The sequence below is a fragment of the Simochromis diagramma genome, unplaced genomic scaffold (genome assembly GCF_900408965.1).
Source record: "Simochromis diagramma unplaced genomic scaffold, fSimDia1.1 OVJJ01000531.1, whole genome shotgun sequence".
Taxonomy (NCBI): domain Eukaryota; kingdom Metazoa; phylum Chordata; class Actinopteri; order Cichliformes; family Cichlidae; genus Simochromis; species Simochromis diagramma.
Genome location: NW_024387353.1, coordinates 717136 through 723940, shown reverse-complemented (window position 1 = coordinate 723940; position 6805 = coordinate 717136). Strand labels below are relative to the sequence as shown.

The following is a 6805-nucleotide window of genomic DNA, read 5'->3' as shown; positions in this document are numbered from 1 at the left end:
GATTGAATTTATAAACTCTTTTGCAAGAATATCAGATTACTCAATTAACTGGTCAAAATCTACAGTCCTTCCGATTAATTGCTCCTTCCATAATTCTTCTTCTACACCACTGCTATCAGGAAATATAAAATATTTAGGTATTAATGTTTCTCCCAAGCTTGCAGATCTGACTAAATTAAACCATATCCCACTTTTAAAGTAAGTAGAAGGTGATCTGGCTACATGGAACTGTCTACCCATATCACTCATGGGAAGGGATTCTGCTATAAAAATGATGGTCTTACCAAAAATAAATTATTTATTCTCAGTGATCCCAACTAAACCACCACAAAATTGGTTCAGATGTCTAGATTGATAGATGTCCAAATTCCTTTGGAAAAATAAACCCCCACGTATAAGCTTAAAAACACTATAAAAGACCAAGATTAAAGGAGGATTAGAGCTGCCTAACTTTCAGCACTACTTCTTAGTCAACAGGCTTCAATTTATCTCAGGATGGCTAAAACATACCCTCTTAGATTAACCTTGGTTAGATGTAGAACAAGCACTTTGCAATAATCTAGAGATTTCAGATCTACCATTTATCAGCTCAAACATCCAACGACATGAATGCTTCAAAAGCATCAACATCAGCTCTTCTCTGACAGCATGGTGGGAGTTTCTAAAATTGACGGAGTCTTCACTAATCCCATGCAAACGTACACCTATCTGGAACAACCCTGACATATTACAAAATAATAATATGATAAACCTTTCAGATTGGAGTGGTAAAGGAATCAAATATTTAGAACATATATTAGAAGGAACAGAATTTATTTCATTTGACAGACTAGTTACACAATATGGGATCAACAAGAAAAGATTTTTAGAATATCAACAAATTAAATCCATAGGAAAAAAGAAATTTAAACCAGGTCAAGTTGAACTACAAACACCACCAAGTGTGGTTCAATTTCTTACTCTTAAAACCCCCAAATTACTTTCCAAAATATACAGAATGCTTTCTAAAACAGATGAGTCAATATCACTTCCTATTGCAAAATGGGAAGAGGATTTATCAGTTGACTTAGACCAAAACTTCTGGTCTCAGATATGCTTAAAAACCTTTCGGTAGGGATGCACCGATACCGATACTGGCATCGGGTATCGGGGCCGATACTGTAAAATGTGTGTGTACTCATACTCGTAAAAGTTAACCGATACCATGAACCGATACTAACTTATTTCATTAATCAGAGGGTGGCATGTCATTTCTGTTGTAGTTTTTTTAGATTGGCCACTAGGGGGACACCTCGCGCTAAACAGGCACATGGTTAGGCGAGTGAGACTGGCAGCTCCAGATAAAAAAGAGAAACTGGAGGCTGCTGTAGCTAGGCTAAGCAAAATGTCAGCAGTGTGGAACGGAACAGCCAACTTTAACTCAGGTTTTGGAAAAACGATGAAAAATGTCAAGAGAAAATCCATGGGCAGTTTAAATAACAGAGGCTCTGACTCATTTTATCGCTCTGGATGACCAGCCAATGCCGGTGTTCTGACAAAACGTCCTACCTTGTCAAAACATCCTACCGTAGCGTAAATTTATGGTCTTATCTATCAATCCGTGCTACCTTATCAGAATATGCTACCTTACGTAGTTAATGGCTCGGTCGTATAGGTAGGACGTTCAGATGGCCAAATCACACTTAAAAACTTTGAGTTATTTCGCTAGGACGTTAAGAACATGCTTCCTGCTGGGATTTATTTAGGTAGCAAATCAAATCAAATCAAATCAAATCACTTTTATTGTCACATCACATGTGCAGGCACACTGGCACAGCACATGCGAGTGAAATTCTTGTGTGCGAGCCCCACAAGCAACAGAGATGTGCAAACACAACAACACAAACGAGCAAAATACAAGAATGGCCAACCTGAAACTAATGTACAATATATAATAGTGTATGCATGTTCAGATGGCCAAATCACACTATTAAAACATGGTTCCTGCATAGTTTTATTTGGGTAGCATGTTCAGATGGCCAAATCACACTATTAAAACATGCTTCCTGCTGGGATTTATTTGGGTAGCATGTTCAGATGGCGAAATCACACTATTAAAACATGCTTCCTGCATAGTTTTATTTAGGTAGCATGTTCAGATGGCCAAATCACACTATTAAAACATGCTTCCTGCTGGGATTTATTTAGGTAGCATGTTCAGATGGCCTCCAGCACACAATCATCTAATGTTGACAACGAATGCAAAGAGACATGGAGGGGAAAAGACAGCTGTTTATATTAGAAGTTGTTATGTGTTTTCCTTACATTTTTTGCATTTATATTCTTGGTTGCTCTCTTTATATTTTGCACATGCAAAATGTGCCCATCTTTGGCAAGATTCACACTGCACCTGGAAAGGAAAAATAAATAGCTCATATTATGTTTGGTGAATACTATTAGTCAACATTTTAAACATGATTAGCAAGTAATGATACTAAGACTTATGTGTTTCTTTTGTTTTGTTTTGTTTTACCATTTCAATCATGCTGCGGTCAGCGTCATTTTCTTTAGAATCATTCATCTTAGCAGTGGGATTTACATGAAAAGAGAAACAAATTAAGTTTGAGTGAAAATGTAAATTTTTTTGCACTCTCTGGTCAACTGACTCAGTGAATCAAATGACTCAAAACACCCGATTCACTTTGGTGAGTGACTCATTAAAACTCGATTCAGTAAAAAGAATCAAATTTACCATCACTAGAACCAGTAGTCCATGTCCGTTGCTATAACAGTAGTTCATGTTTAGAATAAAAGATCCCAGCTCACTGACTTAATAGGGGCAATAGTGTGCCTAAAATGTTACGTAATCTTGCTGATCGATCTTTTACTTTGTGGTAATCTTAGATGAGTAGCTTTATGGACAAAAACCACCAGGTCATTCAGTGTTCCCTTAGTGCTAATGTGTAAGAGATGTTGGTGCACTATAACTGAAGTAATGTTGTTAAGTCCTTAAAGTCATATTATTTTATTGTCATGAATCTATTTTTATCTTTGTATGATACCTGATATATATGGAATATGGCTTAAGTAAACTAAAGCCTAAAATACTTAAGTAATTTAACATTATATAATTCACATATAAAACTAAGAATTGTAATTTTAAATGGTTTAAAAACATGTAGAATAGCATATGTAGGCAAGCATATTTCTCCTTTTTTTAATTTATTTTTTATTAAGAACCAAAGACAAGAAGGGGGGAAAAAGAAATAGGGCAGGGTTTGGTGGTTGAATCATCTGTCCCCACCAATGCCAAAACCTAATCTATGCCCTTGGATTGCAGAAAGTACTCTCTCTGTTCGTGTATTTAAGGGCTACAGCAGATGCAGCTGTTTTGATGGGAAAGAAGCAGCCTTTGTGATTGGTGGATTCAAATTTAGCAGCTCCAGGCTGTTTGACTGACCTAGATACACAATGGCCAAACTCTTAAAAGCGCCAGTGTGTGTGTGTGTGTGTGTGTGTGTGTGTGTGTGTGTTTCGATGACGCAAATTTCGGATGATAACACCTACTTCTTTCTGGCAGAAATCATCATGCCCCTCCCATGTAATACCTGTAATCGAGAGTATAGAGTATGTCTGGGGAGTGTGAATGGGTGTATAGTGTTCATTTCTGTTTTTTCTCCATGTTGGGCGAGTGCTGAGTATTTGTATTTCTGTTAATAAGGGTGGGAATGTATGCTTTTGTCTGTGTGTGCCAGTTTGTCTATATCTATGAGTCAGGTCGAGTCCCCACCTCCGCCTAACTTGGAATATCTAGCCTACCTTCACCCACCTCACTACCTGCTGGTGGCCGATGCCCTCAGTCGTCGGTGAGTTGGTGGTTCTCTGCGTTCAGGGCTGAGCACTCGGGTGTTTATCCAGCTCACTCCTGATGGCTGCTTGGTGGGGCATGGCGCCTGTGGCCAGATCGGGCCCCTTCCGATGAGGTGGTGTTGCCTTGGGTCTCTGTGGCTCGGTCCACTCTGGTGCGACTTGCTACCGGCGGGTCCTGTGGGCTCGTCACTGCGGCCCTCTGTGGCTTCTGCACCGTGGTGCTGGGTGACCCCACATCTGCGGCTTTCCTCAGCTCTTTCAGGGAGGGTGGTGCGGTTGCCTCTCTGGTGGTCCTCCATTTGCACTGTGGATGTCCGGCCCTGGGTCTCCTCTGCGCCCGCTTCATGCTCTTGGGGGGTAGGGCTATGGCTCCCCAAACCCTCAAGCAGATCTTTGCATGGAGAAACCTTTTGAACTCAAGAGCGCTCATGTGCACAGTTGTACACAAGGGTGCTCACATACACTACAGTAGGTACCAAAAGTATTCAGACGCCTTTAAAATTTTCACCCTTTGTTATATTGCAGGCATTTGCTAAAATCATTTAAGTTCATTTTTTCCTCAATGTACACACAGCAACCCATAGTGACTGAAAAACACAGAATTGTTGACATTTCTCTAGATTTGTTAAAAAAGGAAAAACTTAAATATCACATGGCCCTAAGTATTCAGACCATTTGCTGTCACACTCATATATTTTACTAAGGTGCTGTCCATTTCTTCTGATCATCCTTGAGATGGTTCTACACCTTCATTTGAGTCCAGCTGTATTTGATTATAACCAACTGGTGTGGTTTTCCATAATGTTTAGTGAAAGAAGAGATCATGTCAGAATTTGCTTGTCTCATGTTAGCATTGTCATGATGGTACTGAATGTAAAATAGAACACATGACTCACAAACAGGGAAATAAACACAAACAGGAAGCTTTATTTTTGTGGCAAAAAATACTTTCAACTGCAGAAAAAATTAGAATCGTTTTTTTAAGGAGGCGTTCACGGAGCCATATCTTGACAAACACACACACACACACACAGTTGCTCTTTGTTCACATATATGCTTGTTTAAGATATCACATGTTAATGAGACTATGCATATTCATGTGTGTAAATAATAAAAGCAGCCTGCAGGGGGAAGCAAGTTGAAGTGAGTTGGAGACAACTGCTTCCCTCTCGTGAGTGAAAACTTGAGCTCTGTGTGACCTCGTTCCTGAGTTTCTGTTTATCCAGCAGTATCAGGGGTAAAACTCTGACAGGGGCGACATGGGCGGTTGCCCAGGGTGGCGGCGGCATCACGGGCATCTCCCAAAAAAAAGTTGCTCGTACTCATACTGCCCAATCATCAGCCAGTGCATTTTGGAGATGGCATAGGCACCGATCAGTTTTCTGCCGTCCATTTTCTGCGAGTAAGGGTACCCTCTGTTTGCAAGGTGCACCTGCTGCTTGCGGTACAGAGAAGAGAGGGCGGAGCTGCGGGGGATTCTCCGGCTGGCTGGAGCGGCATCTAATAACCTGTCAACAGAGGAGGGGGCCCTGCTGCTTCCAAATAGGGCACATTTCAATCATAATGTCGTAAATCCAATCCCATTATGTATTCATGATTTGAATCCTGGGTTGTGTGAAATCCCAGAGAATGACTCGGCCTCTGTGTGGAAAGGTTTTAGGAATATCACCAACTACAAGCCTAAAACCCCCCACTCCACTGATGACTTGCTCTTAGCCAACACCCTCAACGACTTTTACTGCCGTTTTGACGAGCCATCAGGCAGCCTTCACACCTCCAACGGCCCCAACAATAGAGACACTTTGGACACTCATTCCCCCACCTCTCCCCCCTCCATAGAGCCATCACCACCTTCAAAAACTTCACCTACAACACCCCCCTCCTCACCCCACACAAAAGAGGATTTCACACCACCTCCTCCCACCACAACTCTTCATATTCATGAAGCAGGTGTGAGGAAGCAGTTTAAGAGTCTGAATGCTCAAAAAGCTCCCGGCCCAGACGGTGTGTCTCCTGCCACCCTCAGACACTGTGCAAACGAGCTGGCCCCAGTGTTTTCTGGCATTTTCAACTCCTCACTGCAGGCATGTCATGTGCCTGCCTGCTTCAAGTCCTCTACCATAATCCCTGTCCCCAAGAAACCTAGGATCACTGGACTAAATGACTACAGACCCGTGGCTCTGACATCTGTGGTCATGAAGTCATTTGAGCGCCTGGTTCTCTCCTACCTCAAGACCCTCACGGCCCCCCTCCTGGACCCCCTGCAATTTACATACAGAGCCAACAGGTCTGTAGATGACGCCATCAACATGGCCCTACACTTCATCCTGCAGCATCTGGACTCCCCAGGAACCTACGCCAGGATCCTGTTTCAGCTCTGCCTTCAACACCATTCTTCCAGACCATCTCCAAGGCAAGCTTTCCCAGATGAATGTGCCTGATCCCATCTGCCGGTGGATCACTGACTTCCTGACGGACAGGAAGCAGCATGTGAGGCTGGGAAAGAATGTCTCGGACTCCCGGACCATCAGCACCGGCTCCCCTCAGGGCTGTGTTCTTTCTCCTCTGCTCTTCTCCCTGTACACCAACTGCTGCACCTCCACCCACCAGTCTGTCAAGCTAATCAAGTTTGCAGATGACACCACCGTTATTGGACTCATCTCGGACGGGGATGAGTCTGCCTACAGGAGGGAGGTTGAACGTCTGGTGTCCTGGTGCAGCCACAACAACCTGGTGCTGAATGCCCAGAAGACAGTGGAGATTATTGTGGACTTCAGGAAGCACACAGCTCCACTTCCCCCCATCATCCTGTCTGACACCCCCATCACCTCTGTGGACTCATTCCGCTTCCTGGGTACCACCATCACCCAGGACCTGAAGTGGGAGCCCACCATCACCTCCGTCATTAAGAAAGCCCAGCAGAGGATGTACTTCCTGAGGCAGCTGAAGAAATTCA

The 6805-nt window shown here is 43.0% G+C and overlaps 1 long non-coding RNA gene across 1 annotated transcript; it reads left to right on the top strand.

Moving 5' to 3' along the window:
- Positions 1 to 1059: 1059 nt before the first annotated feature.
- On the top strand, positions 1060 to 2427 carry LOC120718569. Its single transcript, XR_005692514.1, has 2 exons — positions 1060 to 1745; positions 2126 to 2427. It is a non-coding gene; the product is annotated as an uncharacterized LOC120718569 (long non-coding RNA).
- The last annotated feature ends 4378 nt before the right edge of the window (positions 2428 to 6805 follow it).